Below are 26,152 nucleotides of genomic sequence, written 5' to 3' on the forward strand. Positions count from 1 at the left end.
CATAGATTACAAAATTTCTGATAAACCAATCAGCAGAAATAAATCACCTGCAAGGAAACATGTTAATTATTAACATGGAGTAGTTATTACAATAATCAGTAAAGTCTGCAGCAGTAAAACTCACTAAGGTTTGTGTATAGAGTTTGGTCCACATGCTATGCTGCCCCCCCTTTTCAGAAGTCAAAACCTTTTTCCTCAGCCAGGCAACCTAACATTTATTCCTCTTAATGGCTTGTATTCATCGGAACAAGTCATACTTTTAATCACAGAGTGTCTTATCATAAAGTGGTAAAGCATATTTTAAATGCTTCTCACTCAGTACAACCTCATGTAAAGTGTGTGTTTCAAGTCTGATAGAGTGCGGTTTCATGTTTTGTGCACAAGAATAAAATATTCCATCTGAAAGTACCTGGCAGCTAAGCTACGTCTTAATAGGTATTAAAAGAACAGGAATACACTCTGAAACATGCATTTACACGTGCCCTTTATTGCAGATAACTTTCATTATCTGTGAGTCTTTCTGCTACCCTGCCCTGCTCCTCCCACAAATTTACTCAATTACTGTTACTTACTGTTAATGCAGTAGACTTAGTGTATGACTGATTGCAGTATAATAACATTGTCTTCCTTGAATTTCACTCACTCAAGTCTTTTTTTTCCCTTACTGACCTTTGGTGGATACTTAGAATTATCCACTTCTCCATCTCTTTACCCCAGATTAAATACAAAGGACACAGGGCCAAAAAGAATGAATAAAACCATTCATGCCTAAAGTCACGTTTACCATTTTGATGGATGTGCTCTATGTTTTCTGGCAAAGAGATAAATGAGAAGATTGCAACATAATGAACACATCATGTCTCATGATTCAAGTTGGTGTTGACTCTTTCAGAAGTTAACGCTGATGACTATCTTCCCCTATTCTTAAAAAAGACATAAAAAAATAGTCCACTTTCTGAAAACTGAACTGAACTTCTGAAAACTTCTGCATTACATCTAAACACAAGATTGATTACTATTAGAAGCAAACTGGAGTTGACAATTAAGAGTTATCCATAATTTCAAGGAGACAGGGTCACAAGTGCTGTCAGGGGAAACAGAAATCCTTTTACATTTGAGTTTTCCACTGTTGCAGTTTCTAAAAATATCGCGCACTGATCAGCCACAACAAGCAGCATGTTGTGGTGGAGCATGTTGTGTGAGCATGGGAAAAATGAAATTGTAGCCATGATCAAAAGGTGTCAGAACACACAGAGCAGGGCTATGTAGCTGACTGAAGTGTCCAATCTGATCCCTGTCCACCATGTTAGGGTTGATCAGTGTATATTCCCGTGAATGCACTATAATGTGCTTGAATTTGTTTTACTTTAAATCAGAAATTAAATCTGGGGCAAATTTTCCTGGAATCAGCAGCAACTTTTTGAAACATTTTTAATAAATGGTTATCCTGGTATCTTTTAAACAGCTGTTTAACTTCAGAAACTGTAGCTACAGTCTAGTAGCTACAGTTACTAAACTGATGACAGTTTAGTCTAAAGTTTGCTCAAATTAGCTTCTGTACATTAAAATCACTGAGAGCATGGCACTAAGCAGAAGTGGATAATATTGCTTATGCTATCTGAGCCACCTGTAAATGTGGTTAAGTCACTAAGGACTTATTGCAGTGTATATGCTTTGTAGCTGGAGCATATTCAAATGTCTTAAATCTCATTTACAATTACAAAAAATTTAAATGTAACGAATGTAAATGGGAATAATAATGGATTAACGGATATGAATAATGCCAAAAATAAAACTTGGATAAAGCCATAAAGTAATTTAGACTTTAGTCACTGCTACTGTCAGGAAACTGAAACCCTTTTTAATATTATTTAATGAGCCTATTATTGAACCATTTTGTTTATATGTGCAACCTGCTTCCTCCCTTTTAGGTTCTGACTCGTCATTGGTTACTGTTTCCACCAATGGGAATCTGTTGCCTGGAGACCCATAACTCTTCCAACCAATCAGCTTCTTGCCTCTATTTAGTTGTGTGGCAGCTGATTGGGTTTTCCTCTCACTGTGGTCTTGTGATTGACTGGGTTATTTTTGTACAGCTATATAAATGCAGCATGGGACTTGTGGATATAGTGAAATAGATAAGAGAGGGAGGCTACATGTATTTGTTACAAATGTTTGTACACAGATTCTTTGGCAAATTTGGTACCGCCCTGAAATATAATGATGAAATCTGTAAACATCTAACCTGTAAATACATGATTTTGACAGCTGTAGATACAATGTTAATTTGATCTATTCAGTTTCAAGACAAGCTAGTACGTCATGGGTTTATTTTATTTAAACATCTTGCAAAGTATGAGACTGTTTGTATGTTGTTGTTTTTTTGTGGCAAACTAATACTAGTTTTAGATGAAAGTATGAAGAATGTAATTCATATAAAGCATTTTATTTTTGATTACTTTTGCACAAATGTAAAATTCAAAGCCAAACTGAGGTCATAACTTTGGACTATAAGGAAATCTAATGCAGCTCTGCAGTAATTCTAACTAGGTGCACTTAATAAATTGGCAGCTGAGTGCTATATTTATCTAATCCACCTAACAGGCACCTGAGTTTTTTGAGTTTTCAGCAAACACAACTGGCCATGCATAAATATACAGGTGCTGGTCATATAATTAGAATGTCTTCACAAAGTTGATTTATTTCACTAATTCCATTCAAGAAGTAAAACTTGTATAACGTAAAAATTAATTCCACACAGACTAATATATTTCAAGTGCTTATTTCTTTTAATTTTGATGATTATAACTGGCAACTAATGAAAACCCCAAATTCAGTGTTTTAGAAAATTAGAATGTTACTTAAAACCAATACAAAGAAAGGATTTTTCCACACTCTAATCAGCTAATTAACTCAAAACACCTGCAAAGGCCTTTAACTGGTCTCTCAGTCTAGTTCTGTAGGCTACACAATCATGGGGAAGACTGCTGATTTGACAGTTGTCTAAAAGCTGACCATTGACACCTAGCACAAGGAGGGCAAGACACAAAAGGACATTGCAAAAGAGGCTGGCTGTTCACAGAGCTCTGTGTCCAAGCACATTAATAGAAGGCGAAGTGAAGGAGAAGATAAGCAATAGTGATATGCGCACCCTGGGGAGATACAATACCCATTCAAAAATGTGGGGGAGATTCACAAAGAGTGGACTGCAGCTGGAGTCAGTGCTTCAAGAACATCTAGGCGACTAACTGAAAAGCGATTACTCATACGTATTGAGCAATTACGCATATGTGTTATATGTTTGACTAGAAAAAGGCAATTTTCCAAGAAAATTACGTGGGAGAGCTGTTTAGTTGCCAGGTAGAAGCTGACCCCTCAGAAGCTGATCGTCAAAGCCGCAAATGCTGAAGAGAGATAAATACGAACAAAAGGAGAAAGAAATAAGATGACAATAAAAGGAAAAAAAACAAAAGTCCAGGAAAAGTTGAATTCAGAAAAGAAAAAAAAGTAGAAAGTATCAATGGAGAAAGTAAATATGTAAAAAGTTGCTATGAAAACTTTAAAGAAAATAGGAAGAAGTAAAAAGTAAGAAGTTGAAAGAACAAAAGTTAAGAGAAGTAGGAAGAAACAAAGGAAAAGGTAAATATTCAAAGTTAAGAGAAACAAAGAAAGAAACAAAGTAAAAAGTTGCTATTAAAAGTGTAAAGAAAAAAGGAAGAATTAACAATTTAGAAATGGAGGGACCATTTTAATACTGAAAAACTGAAAAAAAGTTAAAAAGAGCTTTTAATTAGAAAGTGTGGTTCCTTTTAGTGTGTGTGTGGTTGTGTGTGTGTGTGTCCACTGTTGGAAGACTTCACCACAAAGTGACTGTAGCACTTAAATGCTAAATAATTGAAAAAAGTATGATGAAAGACTTTTATTTTAAAAGTGTGTTTCTTGTCTGTATGTATGTGGCTGTGTGTGTGTGTAGGGAGACTTCAGCACAAAGTCATTTTAGCATTTAAATGTTAAAAAGTGGATAAAGTATGATGAAAGGCTTTTATTTTGAAATGGTGTTTCCTGTCTGTGAAGGAGCGTGTGTGTGTGTGTGTGTGTGTGTGTGTGTGTGTCTCCATTGTGTATGATGAAAGAGACAAACTACAAAGTGGACACAGTGTATGGACACATATCTCAGGCTGATCACATGATCTCATGCAGCTGTATCCGTTACCATGAAAATGGCTGCTGCCTGCCTGCTGAGTCATGTGAGCCAAGTGCAGAGAGGCTGGGAAAGTACTGAGACTTCGCCCTCAAAATATGAAAAAGAATTATTCCTATGGAAAAAATTAAAAAACTGTGAGCGGCAAAAGGCTTCAACGAACACAGTGATGTACTTTATTTGAAGATACTCCATAAAATGAAGGCGTGGTGGCCATTTTAAAACAGCCCCCCACCGTTTGTGATTTGAGGAGAAGTTCAGGACCTCTGTTATAATGTGCTCCAATGGGAGTTTCAGACGGCACTCTCTCTGCTTCTGGACACTTAAAGAAAGAACCGTCAATCCTGTCAATATGCGAGTTACATTTACTGAAAGAAAACAAAAATACCTACGTTCTGATGTATAGTTTGTTTATGTAAGATTAAAGTTGACTGAAGGAAAGTAGAAAAGAAGGAAAAAATTTGCTAAAAGTGGAAGCTGAAAAGTTAGAGCACGTGTGATGTCACCCACTCTAACTGCTAGCTGACACACTAATGAAGCACTCCCCAATACACACTAATGAAGCACTCCCCAATACACACTAATGAAGCATCCCCCAATACACACTAATGAAGCACTCCCCAATACACACTAATGAAGCATCTCCCAATACACACTAATGAAGCATCCCCCAATACACACTAATGGAAATGCTGAAAAAGCTCCAAAAGGTGCCTAAAACTAAAACTGTGATTATTCAAAAAGTATAAAAGATACAAAGAAGCTGATCAAGACAGAAAAAGTAGAAAGGGACTAGATCTGTTTAAACTTCAAATTAAGTTTCTACGCCAAAATATGACAATACAAGAGGCTGATCAAAAGAGGCAAGTTGAAGGGAAGTTTTAAGTGCTTTCCATTCATTTTCTATGGGGAAAAAGAATTGATAAAAAGTGAAATATAATAAAAAGTATTCTGCGACTAACGGTGTAGGAGTAGATAGCGATCGAAAACAGCGCTATAATAGTAATAATAATAATAATAATAATAATAATAATAATAATAATAATAATAATAAAAATAATAAAGACAAGAAACTCATAAGTGTTAGAGCTGTGTTACAGCTTTCCCACTAATAGCAATTACTTCCTCTGTTTTCCTCTTACAATCTATTGAAAGTTTACTTGAAATTTTAGCAGCATCTGTTTCCTCACACATGCACTCTCATTGCTTTGATGTCTTGTGTTGTGCTGTAGTTGGCTGCTCATGTTTCCATTTTAATTTCCCCACAGGAATCATAAATGTTTCTTCTTGTGTGCATATATGAGCAGAATTAAACAACAAACTTGACAATAGTAGATTTTCCAAAAGTCCAAAATGGACCTGCTAAGTCCTACAAAGGGGGGCCACACAAACATTGTGCCTTCCCCCAAAGCCAAAATATATATAAGCATGCTTTGGTATGCTTTGGATAGAAAAATAAGAACCACTTAGTGAGCAAATAAACAGAGCAGTATAGCGCACACTCAAGGATACAAGATGCCAATTGCAACACTTCCCAATGATATCATGTCTACGTCAGCACAAGTGACTGTGCAGTTTCGAATTTCAACACGTCTGCCTGTTCTCTGGTCTGAACTAGACAGACCACATGTTCTTCTTCACAACTACCTCAGAACCGTGTGTGTGTGTGTGTGTGTGTGTGTGTGTGTGTGTGTGTGCCTCCTTCTCTCCACAGCAACCAGCTTCTCCTTTTTAACCAATGCTTACTCTTAACCCTTCATGTGTAGTTTGACATGGGTTGCAAAAGCTTTATTTTGTCACGCACTTATTGTTTATTTTATTTAGGTGTTGTTTCCATTTCCACTTGTGTGATAATGCAAGAATAAATTCTTGCATTATCAGTTTTCAGGCTTTTCATGCTTTAAAAGAAAATGGTAAAACAGGTTATTTCTAAGATTACCTAACTTTTAATTAGGTATTTATTCTAGTGGACCTCCTAGAATAGTACATATTCTATTTCAACAATGGCAATATTTCAGAAATTTTATTTCACTGTTGTTTGATGATCATGTCCCTCAAAGAATATTCAGTATAAACTGTATGTATAGCTTTTGTATTAAAAAGAATCATGCTGTATCAAAAATAGATCTGACATTTAACATTTGCAGGCACAATGTGCCCCACACCACTGATGCAAATCTTATCTACTCAGCTACTTTCAAAATAGCACATTCTGTCACAATCGTGCGTGTCTGCGCGCGTGTGTGGTTTCACACGTGTCAGGGTAAGATTCAGCTCACTTTCCATTGAATTAGTATAACGAGTATGTTCTCTGCATGATTCTTATTTTCGGCCATTTAACTGTCACACCCAACATGGCAATGTCGCTGCGACTGGAAAAAAGTTTGATGAGTAGCAGACGCATAACACTTTCTCTCACTCTGAATCAGCTTCACTCAACATGAGCGTTTGCCCTATCATTCAGCGCTAACAGCCAAATTAGCAGGTGACCACTGGTCAGTAATAATAAAGGTGGGTAAAGGAGCAAAATTTGGTTTTGAATTATGGAATTGCAAACCCCTGTGGTCAAAATGTTTTCCTTTCATGCAAAGAGGCCATGTGCTGTGCCAGCGGTTACTTCTACGCCGTTAACTCTTCCTCTTTGTGTCCTGCACAACATGTGTCACCTAACCTCTTGTGTCGCCACTGAAAAGAAGAAGAACTTTTTCAGAAAAAAGGCTTGATTAGTCTTCTGACCAACGCATGGCTTTACTAAAATTAATACCACCAGTTTGTTTAAACACAAAACAATGTTTTATATGAAAAAATTAACTACTAAATGTTGATGCTACATTATGGGTTAACCACCTTTCAGAACAAAAAGTTTATAAATCAGGTCCATCTTTACCAACTGTGACCTTTTAAACCTTATTTTTTTATCAATAACAATACATGTTTTGCAATAATTACCATAAGCAGTGTTGTTTGAAATACATTGTTTTCTTAGTGGAGTACTTTTACTTTAAGTAAAGTAGATAAACTGCTTAGTAGTCTCACACGAGTAAAAGATTTAGTGGTACAACACTTGAGTACTGACTTTGTGTACTTCTACCACCTCTGCACATAGTGTATCACATTTAGTGTATAGGGCTGTGTAGCTGCAGCCTGCTAACTGTGGCCATGCTAAGCCTTGACCTCCATGACTTTATAACGACCACCAGTACATTTTCAGAAGTTTATTTGCCCTTACTTATCATTAGATTCAGTTATTCAGGCCATGGATGAATAAGTAGCAGTGTAAAGCGCTTTGGGTAAAGCTGAGATACTGTTTAAAAAAAAAAAAGAAAAATATATATGTGCCATATATGTGAAGACCATTAACCATTATGCCTTTAAAAAATGTATTGGCACTAATTATTACAAAGTCATTGTCACTGAGTGCTACGTGGCTTTGACAGAATCCGTCGACATCAACCTTCTGTTGACTAGTACCACAAAAACAACTTGTTGTGTAGGAAGCATTTTAGACTCTAATCCTTCTGGCCGTACCAGCATGACACAACATACTGTACTGTACATTTTGGAACAGTTTCAGTTCATTAATGTTAACACATAAACACAGACAGGAACTAAACCAAAACACTTGGTTGGGATGAGAGCTCTAGTTCATTGTCCATCACAGTCTCATAAGTGCTGCTGTAGCACTTCTGTTTTCTTCCTTCCTCCTCTTTCTCTTTTACCGTCACAGTTCTTATCTAATATAAGCCTGTAAAGCCAGGATCATGGTAATCTAAACCTATTGTAGGTGTCATAATTTCTGTTGAAACATAATCCACAAGAAACATACTTGTTAGGTTTTATCCTCAGTGAAGTTTATCTTACTCATTTTTCCTGTGTATTAAGGGATGACTGCTGACATCAGTTGTGTTCTCAGTTTAGTTTAACAGGATAACAAGCGATTTAGGTAAACCGTTGGCCTGTCTGATCATCAGAAAATGTAAATGTCTTACTGCATTGGCTGTGCTGTGTGATCTTGGCTCATAATATCAGGACTGAGAGAAGTCCAGAGATTCATGGTGCAGTTACAGAGCAGTTTTTGAATTAATTACACTGGCCATGCTCATTATCAAGATAAAAAAAATGAAAAACTATATACTATATAAACTAAATACTTTTACGTTTTCATGTCATAATTTAAATATCTAGAACTTTGTTTCAGTTTCAATAACTCTAAGTTAGATTGTTTTGGGGTTTTTTAACCAATTATTGCACATCTACTTCAGAAACACAGCCAGACAAGTCCTCAGAGCCTTGTGATGAAGTTGATGAAATGACTCGCCCATGAATCGCCCATTTGGCCTGTCACAAAGTGTCTGCTGATAAGAGGTCCATCATATGCTCATGCAAATACAGCTGAATTATGGGTGTACTGTTCTCATCAAAACTAAAGGCAGAGGTGTATTTTGCAACCTGCCAGATGACACATAATCAATAGAGACAGAGTCAGCTCATGGGCTTGAATGCAGGAAACGGTTGTTCACTTCCTTTTTCAGTAGGAGTAAACATGTTTTACTAAAGCAGGGACACGATTATTCCCAGCAAACCATAAGTTTATTTTTGTTACCATGACCATCCAGGTCCTGTAATCTTAATAAAATAGTCACTTTAACCCAAATGACAATGTTAACTTTACCTCAACAAAGTCCTTATTTTACCTCAAACCCTGATTGTTCCCTAAACCTCTATAATATACATGGGATGGATACTGTGAAAAAGGCATAGACAACACTCCTGCAGGGCAGCAAGAGGCCTTGTCTCTCTTTATAGCCATTCAACTTTTTTATTTGATTTGATTCTCTGTATAGATTTTTTCTTTGAAGTCTTTTTACCTGCTTTGCTTCTCTTTGTGGTTAATTTGCTTCCATTTGTAGTAGTTTTGATATTTTTTGAACTATGTGCTTGTTTTAATTCACCTTGAATCAGTTTCACTCTTTTTGTTGTCACTTTTTTTTCGTTGTATTAGTCATAACGTTTCCTCTCGCTTTTTCTTTGGTATTTTCTTCTCCTTTGTAGTCCCTTTGAGTCAGCAGGGCATGTTTATTAATCCTTCAATGACCTAATGCATTCTTCTCTCCTGAGACCTAAAGGAACTATGACACATAATTGGCACATCATAAAACAAATATATTTATTTAGAAGTGGAAGTGACATCTTATTGCATCTGATTAAAAAAATATTTATTTTAAAGAGCTCAGATCGGTCAATTTTGAGGAAACATAGGTTCTAAACAAACGACTTAAAAAAACTATTTCCAGATTTTCAAACTGTGAGCTGAATTTATGTATATTAAATGAAATAACACTAAAACAAAATCTAGAGTCTCATTTAGCCTGACACTTTCCAGTAGTTCTCAGAGACCTACGAATGTAGCTGGTCTTCAGACCTCACTTGTGCCCACCCAGCAACCAGTTGTAGCATTATCATGCCATTCAATTGTGAATAATCAGCAGATAGGTGTGGATTGACAGGCCACCTCCTACCTACTGAAATATTTATTATAAGTCATTAATGTGGGATAGTGGTGGAATCTAGTGGCCATAGTAAATATGGTAGGCTAGCCGAGTTGCATTAGGTGACATAATTCATGTGTTGCTAGGGAGGTGGTCAGGGCTGGTGGCAGTATTACAAAACATGGGACTTTGAGACAGGAGACATGAGATTGCCTACCATTTAACACGGTGAGTTTGTTTCGATTCTGTATGTGAAGCGACCCCATCGACTTTCCCTAAATGTCCTGTTTTCGTGTCTAGACCTAATAGCTTGGGTCCATTTCATGTTATTTCTCCATGTTGTTAGTATTGTTTCAGTATTTTGACACACCCCTTTTTGCTAATGTTGTAACTTTTGTGTGTATCTGTAATAAAAGCATTTATCTCTTTATGCCAAAATGAGTCCTCCTGTGAAATACTTAAGAGTATGTTGTTTGTACCAGCTGCCAAAAAATTAACAAGACTTTACAGTGCATAATATTGCATTAACAAGACCTAATGAGCCAACTACAATGTGGAGCAGGTACCTATTTGACCATAAATATGGTTTTGTTAAGAATGGATATTGGCCATTGAATGGTGTCATAGTACTGCAGTACGACAACCCCCAGTGCTCTGTTGACTACAAAGATAAAAGAGTATACAGTTGTTACTCTACAATGAATTTTACATTTGTAAATTGGAATACATTTGTATCTGCAAAAAAGGACAAAAAAGTAGCTTTAATCTTAACTCTTTCTTCTACATGGTGTGAAGTGGGCCTTAAAGAAATAGAAGCTTAAAGTAGCAGTTTCTCACAGAGCTGACAAAGCGTCCATTTATAATTAAGTAATTTAAGCACAATAGTATGCATCCCTGGAATTTACATTACCTTAAAACTAATAAATGATGCCAATTCCAATATAGACATCCTGAGGAGGACAAGATCAGCCACCCAAAATCCCAAACCTATTCAATTTTCTACAAAGTAACCCCCCCCAAAAAAGGTAGAATTTTAGATGATGGACCCATCAACTGTTTACCATCATTGATGATCAGTTATTAGGTTTTAGCTCTAAATAATATTATGGTCAAAAGAAATGATTGATGATTGAAATGGGAGACATCTTGCGCACCCATCTCGACCTTATGCCACTATCACAACACACGATTCCACCCGTTAGATGTGTCATTCTTAACATAACCACAAGACGTCACTTACTACATTTATAAGCATTTGACCGAAAAAGAATCTCAGCGAGCATAAAGATACAAATTCACACTCTGAGGTTACTCATGTATTTTATATTGAAAACAAGACCTGTTAAAATGTCTTTAAGCAAGCCACTGATCTTTCTGCTTTATCATGATTAGTCAGCCAAAGAACTTTGAGTTCGGGAGGAAAGTAAATGGAAATGCAACCATGTTCCACTTTTAACTCTATTTCTCTTTTTCTTTTCCGGGCACTTCCCTTTTACACAATTACTGCGCAGCTCTGAACTCTGAACACACTAAGGCCTGCCCACAATACTGCAGCTCCTGGCTGATTTTATCAGGGAGGAAAAGAATCTTTGCTCTGGAAAACAACCCTACAATTTACTAAAGAGACTTTGACACCTGTAGTTTGGTAGACTTGGGCCATCACTTGTTGTTGTCCCAACTTGATGATTTTAAAAGTTATTACGTTTAAAATCATCTTTTTATGTCATTTAATAAGAAATTGACACCATTGTAATAAACACAGCAACTGAGATTCTGCCACAACAGGAGCAAGACAGCATCCCACCAAATAACATAACTGTACAACACACTGCTGTTTAGCTCTTTGTGATAAATTATGGAAACTCCCCATAATTACATGCTGACCTGGATTCGCATTACCATAGTCTCCACATAATCCTGCATAATTCTAAAAGACTGATTTGAGTGGGTGCGTTTCACACCAAAACACTGTGTATAAATGAATAAAAACCTGAATTTAAATTCAGAATCAGACTAGGTGTGGACGTTATAAATTTAAATCTGCAGTATATCATGTACTTTTAATGTCATGCAGTAACAAAATTTAACAATAAAATGTAAAACATCAGCATACATCAGCATTCTGAGTCATGCAAACAGTGATTTAAAAAAAAAAGCCTGATCATCATAAACTAAACTAATTAAGTTTGAAAAAAAGTAATATGAATGAAACATTTCTGTCACAGCAGGTTTAAGGTCCATCACAACAGTTTGGTTTTGCATCATGTCAAGTGCCAGCTCCATTGTCATTTACAGGTTTGGTATGAAGGCATGAGGGGCAGTAGGGACCTCAGGGGCTAGATCAATTGTCCATGAACCACAGGGTCAGTAGTTCAGCATGTAGGCAGGAGGGAAGTCAAACTGTCCTTGGGAAAGACACTGAACCCCAAGTTGCTCCCGGTGGCTCATAGGAGCACATCATGTGTGCGAGTGTGACTGAAAAGCACCATTGTAAAGTGCTTTAGATATAAGCGCTTTTATAAACAGACTATTTACCATTTTACCAAGCACCATCACTGTATCCTGTCATTTTCTATTTTTTTTTCTCTCAGTTTTTGAGAAGTCCATCTGTGTGATATCCATCTGAATATGAAAATGACGAAGCAATTCTATGTGTGTTCCTCCAAATATTGGAAATTAACATAAAAAAAATAAAATGTCAAAAGCATCATGGCTGCAGCAGATGTTGTTTGTGGACATACAGTGAAAATAAGACCACAGTATACATTTAGCTAAAGCACCTGGAGTTGGAACTTGAACAGGCTGGATGTCGTTGAGCTTCCTGGTTGTTGATTCCTACCCGTACAGTTCATGGTGTCAGTGTAAGGCTGAACCCAGGATTCGTATTTGACCTATAAACCAGAGGAGCAGCTGGATTAAACCACAGCTCCTGACTGTGTGTGTGTGTGTGTGTTTATGACCACCTATGTGTGGCATGTTCTGTGCAAGTGTGTGCATCTCAGCAGCATATACTGTAGAATTAAAGAAGATTGTGTGTGTGCGTACAAGGTTACTCTTAGACATGTCTGGACATATTCTCCGTCAGGGTTGCACAGAGGCCTGAGGCCACACAATGATTGAGTTTCCTTGTAGCTTGTAATATCCAATATCTAGCATAAATTCAAAATAATGTCGCTCCAATAGAAGGGGAAAATGCATAAAATAAAGTAGGAAGCATCAAAAATGTATTTAAATAATATAAAAATAATATGATTTATTTGACACGTTGCAATCCAAGGCATCTGTTTGCTCTGCAGCGTTTCTAACAATTAGTCGTCTTTTGCGATCCTGTTTGTGTATGATTCAGAAGGAGTTCTGCACCAGTTGGCCCTCACCACATGTTAAAAGTGATCTAATAGGCTATTTGTTTTCTGTGTTTATGTAAGAATGTCTCTGGGATGAACACTACAGTATGCTTCACTAATTATAATCTGGCAAACAAGATTTTGCTTGACAGCTTGGCACAAGTCCCTCCACAATTACTTTGCACGCAGATAAAAACAAAAGCGATCGAGCTGGCTTCTTTTGGATTATAATCAACAATTAAAACGTGAATCATTATGACGTCTCACTGTGGACAACAACAAGATGTACTGGCTTAGCTGTTTTATAAAAACATACAACAATGCTATTGTATGTTTTTATAAAACAATTTTTAAAAATGTGTTGATTTTGTTAATACATTTAGCTCACAGTACCATTATGTAAGGAGAAGGAATAGTTAACGCTGATACAACAGATCATTGGGACTGTTCAGGTCAACAAGTTGCCACCTCTATACACCCCAGCCCACTGCTGACAACTACTCTGTAGTTTTCTTGTCCATTAGATTATGAGTCAAATAAAAAGTACAACTTTGTGGATATTTCACAAATCTTTTATTACACCTTGGAGGCATTTAGAGAGAATTTACAGAAAATATACATGGCATGAAATATCTAAAGTCAAAACATATGCCATAAATAGTTAAATATCAATATTGATTGAGGAATGATTAAAGAAGTATTTTATTAATGCATTTTCATCACTGCTGAGGGATTCAAACACAAATCTAACTTTCACCCGAAAACCGCTCTTTGATTTTGTGAGGACTGATTAGAATGTCATTTTAATCACATTTTTTAAGAAGTCCTCACTCTGTTTTCTTTTTGTTTGTTTGTTTTTTTTTGGTCCTTACTAAGAACAAATACTGCTGATTTTTACAAATATATCATTAAAATGTTTGCACTGCCATCAGTCTGGATTCAGCGTAACACATGATTAGCAGTCAAAGAATTCACGATAAGTGTTTATTGTTTGCAAGTTTGATTGTACAGAACAAACAGGACCATATTGGTTACAGCTCACGGTGCAGCCCTAGGTCACCACAGTTTTTTTTTTTTTTTTTACAAAGTCTAAGTAAAGATTACATGTATCTATTTAACATGTACAGTTATTAAGGGTTAATATATTAAGAGTTCATTATAGTGAAAACATGAAGAGTTTATAGAATGAAAGAGTCAGCTCAGCGAAGACAAACATGAACACACACCCTGAGATGTTCAGGTGCACGTGACACACATCTCAATCTGTTTACTTTCCTTTTATTATGTGACGTCTGCAGCAAAAACACTCGTGACTCATAGGCATCTGGGAATTGTGTTACAGTAACCTCACCTCAGGTCATCTACCTGCCTGTAATGTGTCCTACTTCTCTACCTGTGCTTCTGCTGCACCTGGGAGAAAACAACCATTTCTGGTTGATGTGGATCTTAGATTAGATTAGATTCAACTTTATTGCCATTACACATGTACAAGTACATGGCAATGGAATGCAGTTTAGTATCTAACCAGAAGTGCAATAAATAGTGCAAAATATACAGTTCGGGTTCAGGTGGACATAATGTACATGTGGAAGTGCTATGAACTAATATATAGATGGAAGTACCATGGACCAATAATATATAGATGGGAGTACTGTGGACATGATGTACAAATAAATGTGTGCCTCTAGATGTTGAGTCTCAGCAGAAACTATAAACTTATTTACAAGTCAGTATGTGCAAATTGTGCCGTTAAGAATATAGCATAACATAATAAAAAACAGTTGACAATGAAGTGTATAAAGCTAATGCATAATATTTAGTACATGAATGAGTGAAATGAATGAGGACTTGGACCAGTGTGTGAGATGGATACAGTCCAATGTTTGTATGTGCAGGAGCAACGAGGAGGAGAGTGAGGGGTCAGTGGGGGGGCAGAGTAACTGCAGGTCATTTGTGTAACTGGTGCTTACACATGTACTGGGATGATTACTATGTAGTACACGTGGTATAGATTTAGTATATAATATAATACACAATGTATAATAATAATGCTTTGTGATTTGCTTCTGTCTGACTGGTACACAAATGCTCGGCCAGGTCTGATGAGTCTGCATGCTGGTGTACAGTTTTTACTTTGAATATTTTAGGACAGGAAACACTTCTAAGCTGCATTTAGGATTTAAATTCTCATCAAACATATAGCTGGTTAAAACTGTGTCACTCATCCAGTTCTTGCCAACATGGTTTAATGTCACACACATTTTAAAATTGAATTATAACGAAAAAGCCTTTTCATTAATTATAATTTTTTGGCATATTTCACTTCTATCATTTTTACACAGGACGTTTCAAAATGGCTCTCTGCACAAGTTTATAAATAATTCCACAATGAGTTTTTAATTCTCTTTCACTCTGTAAGTTCTGTACTCTGACGTCTTGTTGCTAAAAACTGGATTCATTTCTCGTCATCTCTATTAAAAGCCACATTGTGCAACTGTGCACTGACAGCCTCACAGCTCAGTGTCTGTGTGTTTGTTTTCACTGACCTAATCAAAGTGTCATACTGTAAGTAAACCCCATACGTTCTAATTCCTGCCCATGGCCTCTGTCAGATCTTATCTCTGTTCAGCTAAGCAGATCAAAACTTATCCACAGACTTATTGTTTCCTTCTGCTCTGCAAAGCTATCAAACAACGTCAAGCTGCCCGAACTGAAATGACTCATTTAATGGTCTGATTTAGTTTCTTTCTACAGTTTACAAAAAAAGTAGAGTTACAGATTTTCCCTTTAACTTTAATTAAATTCTCAATGACAATGTTACACTTTCAACTGCCAATCATTTTTAGACCAAATCTCAAATATTCACTCACATTTTTAGGCACTGTGGTTAGGCACTTTGGTTTTTAAGGATGCCCCTTCAGTTTTTAGCTTGAGCTCTTTAGCTGTCGACCTCATTTCACCTCTGCAGAGATAAGACTTTCACCTTGTGTCTGTTTTTCCTAATCATAAGGTTGTGAAATTTGAGTGTGTGAGTGATTTCATCTTCTATTGGCACCATCCACACCGATGAGACACCCCATTGGTGAAATCTTTAAATATGCTTGTCCCTAGATGACATTTGCAAATGTTTTCTTGTTGTTCTTGTTTGTATTCTAAAAATAACTTTTAAAGGAGAGGATCAGGCAATTAAAAATAAAACAGTGAAACTAGTTATGAAACTAGAAACATCTCTGTCAGATGACAGTTATAAATTGGAGGTCACGTATCCGCTTGTTACAATACAAAATGATACAACCTGGTGTTTTTATTCAAATTTGTATAAACATTTTGGATTAACTTATAAATGCTGATAAATCATTACCACCTGTCAGAATAGAAACGGTTTAAAACCAGCTCCATCTTTACCAACAGTGACCTTTTGACCTTTCTTTTTTGCTTTCTCTACATGTTTTGACATAATTACCATAATCAGTATTATTTAAAATATATTGTTTTATTAATGGACCACTTTTGTGTTTTGCTGCCTAAAATTCCTAATTTCATGTCAGTTTTTCTAAAAAAAAAAAAAGTGATGCATGTTGGTGTTTTTTTTATATTTTAAAATGCAACTGGGAATAGAATTAATTGTTGAATAACGAAGGGGAAATGCCATTTGTTTTTTGCTACTTCATAATATACCTCTTAGTTAGCATACAGTTGAACACTAAAGTAAAATGTTTGAGTCATTACCAACACAGACGCATAAACAGTGGTACAAAATGAAGTAGAATACACTGAAATTCATTTACTACCATTGAAAACAAAGGTCCAGGTTGCCAGTGAATTGTAGCTGGGTGTAGACTATTGACTAGCTTACAGTGTCTTTGTAACTGCAAATAGGTTTTTGCAAGTTTTTTCTAATTTACAGGCATGAAAACTTTACCCAAACCGCAGCTCCAGTGTGTGCAGTTGGTATTTTCCAAGTGCCACATTAGCTGGGACATTATCATAATGTTGATGTTCATTAGCAGAAGCCTAATTTATTGTTACAAGCTTTAGTTCTATCACTGGTACTAAGCTGTTTTTGTTTTCATCTAGGTTTAGTAGTCCTGCACAGTTTACTAGTCTAAACACCTCATACTCAAATCCTCCTTATGGATGCCTGTTCTTAGTTATCAGCTGCACTAACTACTCAACTCGGATGAATCCGGTCCTTAATTCACTCTCAGGGTATGGATTTAATAAGGACATCTCTCATTATGTATTGGTTGTAGACTGTGACCAAAGTGAGCTGCACTGGGAAGACATGTGTTATGTCCCATTTAACAAGTGGATCGATTTAAAATAGTTCCGTCTTGGTAGAGGATCAAAGACACTGCTCACTGCTGATGCCTGTATTGTGAAAATTAAGCTCCAAACAGCCGCCCATTAGATTAGTTGATAACTTTGGCCATTTTCTAAACTTACCATGTCATTCAATATGTTTTCCAGTTGGGCGATGCTTTTGGCTGTTGCGTTTTCAAATAGTTTTTGGAAAACAATGAAGGTCTGTGGCACAGATGAACAAGCTAATCCAAACTAACTAACTGAGGAAAGGAGAAGAGTCCATGCTGGTTTTAGAGTGTCTAGGGTGACTGTAGGCAAAACAGTGAATGTAGAAAACAACTAAAGTCATCTTTAAGACTGAAAACAAGAGGTTATAGATTTCTATTGGCACAATGTTTATAACCATGCTTAGAGGCAAGAATCAGTGCAGCACACAATACAGTTTTTGGATATGTTAATTAGTAAGCTTTACGTGTTGCTGTTAGGTGGACTAGGCTAGCAGTTTCTGAGATCAGCAGTGGCTCAGTTGGCAGAGTGGCCGCCAACCAGCCATATGGTCGGAGGTTCTTGCCCAGCTCTTCCTGACCAATTGTCCCTGGGTAAGACACTGAACCTCTAGCAACCCAGTGCCATGTACTGGTCCCACAAAGTAGAAATTGGGGAGGGTTGCATCAGGGAGGGCATCTGGCATAAAAACTGTCCCAAATGAACATGTGGACTAATGATCTGCTGTAGTAACCCTGAACTTAGAGTATAAGCCAAAGGAAAAAAAAAGGCTAGCTGTTTTAAACAATGGCAACAGGCTGTTACTTGTAATTTCATATTTACTGTTGGAGAGGTGCATCAAATATCTCTTTACCGCGCTTACAAACAGAGTAAGTAATTAAAAAAACTAATTTCTTTCAATACCAGGCTACAACATTTTTTCATTGCCGTCAATTGTAAAATATTTCTAGAGAAAGGTAGACTGGTGTAACATAACATTTTAAGTTACTTTCTAAAAGTAATTTCTGCAAAAGAAAATTGCACTTTTCCTTGTTAGTGCAAATTAGAATTAGAATATAGTGAAATAGCAGTATTATCCAGATATACTGTACTCACCTGATCCCAATGAGATCAATACTAATGAGATCAATACTATTTCGTTGCTTGAAATAAACAGCTGACTAAACAAATGCTAAATCGTGCCCCCTCGCAGAGGTAACCAACCTCAGCAGGGCTTAAATTTACTGTACCACTAGATGAGGACAGAGAGGCATGATGTGTTTGGTGGACACAGCATGTTTAAGCGATACTCGCCAGTCCAGTCGAGGCACGTGGGAGCTGTCAACATGTCCTTAATGTAATTTGCAGAAACGTGTAGAAACTGTAGTTTCGTTGTGATCCTTCAAACATCCCAACAACCACCACCAGACAACTTCCTCCGCTTGACATGTTTTATTGGTGTATTGTCAACGCATCTTACAGTCCGGATTCACTTCTGCTAAACTCGACAGGCCCAGACTTTAAAACGAGAAGCACACTGAGCTTTATATGCAAACAAATATATCTCCCCTCTCTCTCTCTATGACTTAGTGCCCTGTTCTGTTTCACACGCTCTCTTTCCTGTTTTGTCTTTGTCCCTCTCTTCCAGTTTCACACTCTACTTTTGAAACAACACATGGTCTGACCATCTTCTTTGTTTTTAGGAAATGTTTAGGCAAAGTCTTGGTTAGGGAATTCATTCTTGGGTGCCCATATAATAACCTGCCTCAGGCACCAGGCCTGTGCTGTTGTTGTCTTATAATCCATAATGTTCAAATGGAGAATTAGTGCTCATTTCAAAAAACTGTGACCTTGTTTTGTCCCTTTTACTTTGAAGCGATGTTCACATTAATGCAGATTGTCACAAAATGCTGATATTTACAAATGCACTTCTTTGAAAAAAAAAAATGTTGATTTGGATAGTCTCTGAAATAGATCACCTGACCATAAAAGTTGTCTTCATAGGTAAATTTTTATAGCTCAAAACTGAAGCCAGAATACACAGCACAAAGAAATAGAAATGGCTTATAAATCTGCAAGTAGTGTAGAAATGTTCCCTGGAGTTCAACATGTGGTACTTTATGCCCATTCCTTCACTGTCAGAAGCATAAATGGTGCCTGCAGACACTACTGGAAAACTAATTTCAGTTCTCTACACAAAACATCTCTCTAATGTGTTCATCACTTTAAGGCACAAAACCTGTTTTTTTTGTTTGTTTTGTTTTTTTTTCCTCCCCCTTCATGAGACAGAAAATTGGGTTCATCTTAGGACGAACCTTAAAATCCCTCTCCTAGAAGGGAAAATGTGTTTGGGAAAAGGGCGTGGTCCAGGAATTATGCATGCCCACGCTAATTTAGGAGTTTAGTCTTAATGTGACAACAGCCAGAGGGTCATGAAACCCATAAATATAAATACCTATAAATAAAAGCCTACAGTGTTATGAAACCTAGTTACAATCAATCAGTGCTTTTGAGAATCTTTCATCTAATGCTTTTGAGAAGCATTAGATGAAAGATGCTATCTGAGACTTGACGATTTCTTCCTATTAAAGAACGGATTTAAATTTTAGTCTTATAACAACAGTCAGGTGCCCATATGGGCACTGAAACTACTTGTAATTCATGCAGTGATTTCTCCTCTTAATATAGGTCCCTCCATATTAAAGCTTTAAGGGAATTAAGGGAATATGTCACAAAGTTCCATGTTTTTATTATCTTTTTGTAAATTTGCATCTTCTGCAGCTAAACAGGAAAAACGCTGTGGAAATGCAAAGAGGGAGTTTAATTTGGAAGATATACACTTGATTTAGACTTAGCTTAAATAAAATGTTGTAAAGTGTGGTCCCCAACACTTCCACTGAAAAAGCCCTAGGTGAAGATGTTTTGATAGCCAGTACGAATAGGAGGAATGAGCAGCAAGTGAGATCTTTTTAGGGTTTCTTTTTAGGGTTTTTAGGGCGTTTTTAGGGTTTTTAGGGCGTTTTTAGGGCTTTTTGCACATTGAAACACAGAGCCAGAATTCAACCTTTCAGCTCGATTTGCTGCGTAATCATAGAAATCAGTGCAATCAGGCGAGCATAGGAACAACCATATTATAGTGCCCACATGTAGTAACAGTTTTGAGGAAGTGCAGAATAGACCCAAAATACCTACACGTGTGGTTTCTGATGCAGGAGAATACATCCAGCTTTAAAATAACTTGCTTGGTGTGTATGTTTGTCAAACTACTTTGCATGAATTGCCGCCTCACATATGCACAGAAAATACTAATAATGCTACTGTAAAGGTTTTGCTGGTCAAAAGCAATACCAGTCTGTGTAAATTACTTGTTTATTAAATGATTAGTCGATCATCAATACTGGTAACCTTTCAAGCAAAAGCAACCCAACAAACCAAACTGAACTGAGGAATTGCTCCTTTTTACACATGATAAAATAAGCTAAAGACTTTTGTTGACATCAACATGTCTATTCATACGCAAATTAATAGTGAAATAAACTGCAGATTAACTGACACTGAAAAATAAGTGTTAACTGCAGTAGTGATAAACTCTACACAAATGCAGTAAGAATTATTTATGTGCTCAGTGCACTTGAAAACAAGAGGTAGATTGAGTTGAATTGTGAAATAACGTTTATTATGAATGTATAATTTCTTCATTTTAATTAAGATGCAGTCCATTACATCACTGAGACAATAACAAATTCAAATATTAAGACTTAATGCTGCCTTTAATCCTGTCAGGGTGTCCTGTGTTTTCATATGAAAGAGGCTCCATACATTTAAAACAGATAAGTTGTGAAAACGTTTTGACTTTGAATTTCAAGTTACAATAAACTGTTTCTCGATTTGTATGCACAAAAACTGAAAAATGCAATGAAAACAATACAATAATTAATGTATGTATAACGTATTCGTATGTGCTTTTTCATTAAAAGTTTCTATACTATATGTCTGTAGTGTAAATTTTAAAATATAAAAAAGTTCAATCTTAAAGGACACTGCGTCAAAGCACCACATCTTTGACTGGTTTTCTAGGCTTGTTTCGACATGCATCTTTTACTTGTGGTCACCACCAGCCGGGATTTCAACAGCATGACTTCATTTGGGTGTGGAGAACTTGCTTCATAACAGCCCACAAGCAGGAAGGACCATTTGGCAAACCAAGAAACCTCAACACCTGGACAATTAACAACCTCCAGCAGGTGTTTTATGGTCATTTGGTGCAGTGCAATAATAAAATAAATTACTTACTGCTCATTCAAACCTCTTGAATTTGTTCTTCCTTTCAACATTTGAGCAAATTATTCCCTGTGGCTACCCCACAGCAAAGTTTCTTTTTTGCCAAGAAATAGCAGCTGCACACTACGACACACAGGACCACCTCTTCTGTCACGGCCTGCGGTCACCAGCCTCCCCATCTCATGATGGTTATGTCATGACCCCAAACTGAGTCAGCATCATTTTAGCTGGAACAGAGAAACAAGTGAAAAGAAAACATCATTAAAAAGCAGGAAAAGAGAGAAAAAAAGGAAAGGAAGTTGAAGAAAATAATGTTAATGCAATGTTTTAAGTGGTGTATATCAGTAAATAAATAAAATATAACAGATTCTAACAGCATACGATGCAACTTAATGAACTGAAAGGAAATCAGCTTTTATTGCTCATTAATAAAAATTGTGCTTTTTGCAGATTTCCACTTTCCAGAAAACTACATTTTAAAAAACGACCGGAATGACAACTCATTAAGGTAAATCTTAACATGTACTATATAAAGATCAACAACCTTTAAAACCCACATTACAGGGCGGAAATGTGATTAATGCAGGATATTGGGCAATGACCTACTTGAGGCGCTGCTTAATCATAGTTACAGGCACCATGTGTTATGGTCATGTCAAGCAGATGCATCAAAATGTATATTTCCGCTTTATTCTAACATTGCCCTGTCGAGTTTCTTGTTCATTATAACATCAGGCAAGTTTCCCTTAAATGTTAAAAGTCTCAGCCAAATGTTTATTTTTGAAATTTTTACTACTTCGCTGAATTTTACCATTTTTGTGTTTTAACACGTCACACTGTATAACTTGTATATGTGCATTCATCTGGCTGCCTAAAGAAACGAGCAAATCCATAAATCTACTCTTCATTAGTTTTGTTCAGAGTGACAAAGTTACAATTAACTTATAAAGAAGCTCATATAAATGGCAAACACACATTAGTATCCCCAGGACACCTAGGCTGACTAATATTCCTTCTGTCAGACACTAAATGTATTTTATGTTCCTAATCATGAGTTAATACAAGCTCAAATATCAGCCTGAACACACCCTCCTGCACATCACATGTTTCTAAAGGAAACTTGTTTTTTCCTTTAGTTTTCAAAATTACAGTAAAAAACACACTTCCTTGCAAAATGATTTAAAACTTATTAAACACAAATCCAGACAAAAAGAGCAACATGGCAAATGTAAATACGTTACTTCTATGCTACAACGCTTGAACAAAATCCGTGTGCAATGGTGCCAATGTTCGACATTCCTTCTTTCCTTTGAGACTTCCTGAATGCACGCACACAGACACGCACACACACACAGGGTACCATGCAGTGTTGATGAAAACAAAGGAAATGTGGGGCTTTGATTTAGACTAAAAATACACACCAAGTCACAATCCTGAAATGATCTCCCCTCTTATTAAACCGCGATTTTATTTCTTTTTCCTTCATCGCACTGGACACAGACGATGGCTGAACTATAAAACAAAAGCAGCATGTAAACAGCTTTTTAAAGCCTTTAAAGTGTCACACTGTGGCATTGTTTCACTGGATAAGTACTGTACTATCCTGTGCATTTTTATTAAGATGTAAATTGCAATTGAGGGTCAAAACAGTGTAACAAATCAAAATTTGCCTCCGAGATGAGGTATAGATAATTTTAGGGTATTCTTCAAATTTAAATTAATAAAATAAAACACAATTCTGCCCATTTCCTTTTTATCATTGTATATTTCCTTTTGTATATAAATATGTATAAATAAGTAGCTTGTAGTAAGAAAACCTAATGACAAAGTAAAAGATTTGGCTGATTTTTATATTGCACAAACACACAAAAAAAAAAAAACTATAAATTTGCATGCAGCACTTGTCGCCATCTTCTTTAGCCAAAGGGACATTTTTATACCAAAAGAAAGAAAAAACAATCTCAATTTACTTTTCTGTTGTGTAAAAGTCAGCGTTTAAAAACCAGTCAGAATGAGGAGCTACACGTACTTTTCATCTTCACTGGCTCATCACCACTTTATCTGAGGCTAAAGTATTTCCTACCTGCTCAGGTGCAGATTTGGCATTAATCTACATCTATAAAAGTAAGAAAAGCAACAATTTCTATCCTGTTGGGGCTTTGAAAACATCAGATGAGTGGATGTATTTGGAGGCACTTTGCGTCATCTGCAAAGATACTGTACTGTATGCGTCCTTCTGCAGAAGAAATGTTCACATTTTTGCAATGTCAACACATACACTGCACCACAGAGTAGCTACGCATTTAAATTTTAAACTTCCTCTAAGACACTACTCGATTTCATTTTCATTGTTTAAACAACAAGAACAAAGGCAGTTTTCCGTATCAGAGCTTGTTTGTGACTGCAATTATCCCCCAAGGATTAATTATGTGCATAGCATTAAATATTTATTTTTAATAACTTAATAAATAATAAAGAACCAGAATACAGCTTAATCCCTTTAAGAAAACTTATTACAATTTGACACTTCTCTGTATGCCAGGTCAAGATAAAAAAAAAAAAAAACAAGAACATAAATTTCACAACATTCAATTCACTTTAAAGACTAATATTTGGGCTCCCTTTGATTTACCCTTGGTTAAAGCTGTGAGTGACCCAGTCTGCCCTGTCTACACAGATTAAAGTAAACTATTTTACTTTTTGGTTTGGCCTTACTGGTACAGTTTTGGCTACACAACAGACAATAGGACCTTCTCCTCAGAGCTCCATGCATCACTGGGAAAGATGAAAGCTGCTTTTGTAGTCATTTACACTGGGGGCTTTTAGCAGATGATATTGTGGAAATCTTAACACTGACAGACATGTTGGACAACACAAGTGAGACTGTATAACAACAAACACATGTTTTCAGTTTGTGTCTTTTCAGTTTGTTCAGTTTAGGTCTTTGAAATGCTGCAGCTTTTATTTTATTCTTTTCTTTTTTAATGTTTTACTATGTCAAGTTATGGTTAGTTTCCAGCACTAAATATTTATGATTCGTAATTTTTTGGTGTGAGGTTTTTTATTTTGTTTTAGGATAAAACTTAAATATTAAACCTAAAACATTGGAATTTGGTCAAGAGTACAGTGCACGGCAAAACTGACTCCATTGAAACATAATTAAAACATTGACACCCAATCGCATCATTTTTACAATAATTTACAATATTCTTAGAATTTAAAATATACAGTATATCAGGTTAGGTAAGACCCCACTGAAATGAATGCCCCCAACATAAGTTTAACAAAACTTATTTCCAATTCAAGGTGCTTAAACAAGGTTATTAAATAACAACTGTAGTGATGAAATAAATTTAATCACTACAGTTGTCTCAGTTTCAGCCCAGGTTGTGACTAATGCGACGTAGTAAGGTATATTCCTAATAAGTAAGAAACAAGTCTTCATGAAGATGGGACAGGAAGGAGAGCAGCAGTTGACTACTGAACTAGCTGCAGTAACGGTTACAAATACATGAGCCATAGTACAAAGCACAGGTGGTGCAGTAGTTGTCCTCATAATATAATACCACACACAATTCACTATTTACATTACACTATTTATTTATTTACACAAGTGCTTCTGACATGGTGCAATTATTTTCAGTGAAAATCAGTGTTTTAGTGACTGATCAAACAAAACAAAACTATAACCGCAAACCTTATACTCACTCCAGTTGGCTATGAGTAAATTAGTAAATGTTCACACCCATAAAACGCACTGCTTTAACCACTGTGGTCAATTTTCAATGCATCTTGTTTGTTCAAGGTAATGATGGGAGTGATGGTCATTACCAGTAGTTAGAGGACCGCCTGGTTTGTCCGTCTCTCTCCGCATATTTAATGAGCATTCACTCAACGTAGCCTCAAGGACGTGCACAGTGCACGCTCAGGTACGTCTAATTTCCACCTGTGGGATAACCTGGCAGATTCATAGTGCCACTGTTTAGTGACACATTAACTACAGAGCCTGTTTACAGAAGACTGAAGCGACTGAATAAAACTGGGGTCATTCTCCGGACTGCTAAACTGAGAAAGGAGACGTAATGAGCAAGATTAACGATCCACACGCGCCAGCTGCTATTATTGCATTAAAGCAGCACAACAAGATCCTCCCTGTGATAAACCACTTAACACAAGGAGGGGAAAAAAAAGATTCTGCAGAGGAAACATTAGGACTTGCTGAAATTAAAGATGTAGAGATGGAGCTAGACATATACTGAACACATGTGCAGCAGCTTCCCATTTGTTCGGGAAATTGTCAAGACTACAGTAAAAACACAGTCACAGCTGAAGACGTGCGTAAAGACGCATACCACTCCGCTCACAATATGGAGACAAATGGTGCGAGACCCACAGCGATTTAATAAAGCCCAAGAACCACATTTCTCAACAAAACTCCTTCTCATCTGGCTTTTCCTCCGAGGATAAATGTCCTCCTAAAAATACCAATAAGGCAAGTGAATGCTGGGATTAAAGACTTTAAGTGCAGAAAGATTAATTACACTCTT

At 36.5% G+C, this 26,152-nt stretch overlaps 1 protein-coding gene and 1 long non-coding RNA gene across 3 annotated transcripts in view; one reads left to right on the plus strand and one right to left on the minus strand.

Annotated features, from left to right (window-relative positions):
• Positions 1 to 26,152, plus strand: part of pank1a (pantothenate kinase 1a) — a 283,668-nt gene that overhangs the window by 104,651 nt on the left and 152,865 nt on the right. The gene's annotated exons all lie outside the window — the stretch shown is intronic.
• LOC137132141 (uncharacterized) overlaps positions 14,629 to 26,152 on the minus strand; it is a 78,720-nt gene continuing 67,196 nt past the window's right edge. For both annotated transcript variants that reach the window (XR_010915075.1, XR_010915074.1), the window contains exon 6: positions 14,629 to 21,832. This is a non-coding gene — a long non-coding RNA (uncharacterized lncRNA). The remainder of the gene's footprint in view (positions 21,833 to 26,152) is intronic.

Source organism: Channa argus, chromosome 1, assembly GCF_033026475.1.
Source record: "Channa argus isolate prfri chromosome 1, Channa argus male v1.0, whole genome shotgun sequence".
In the NCBI taxonomy this organism is placed as follows: Eukaryota; Metazoa; Chordata; class Actinopteri; order Anabantiformes; family Channidae; genus Channa; species Channa argus.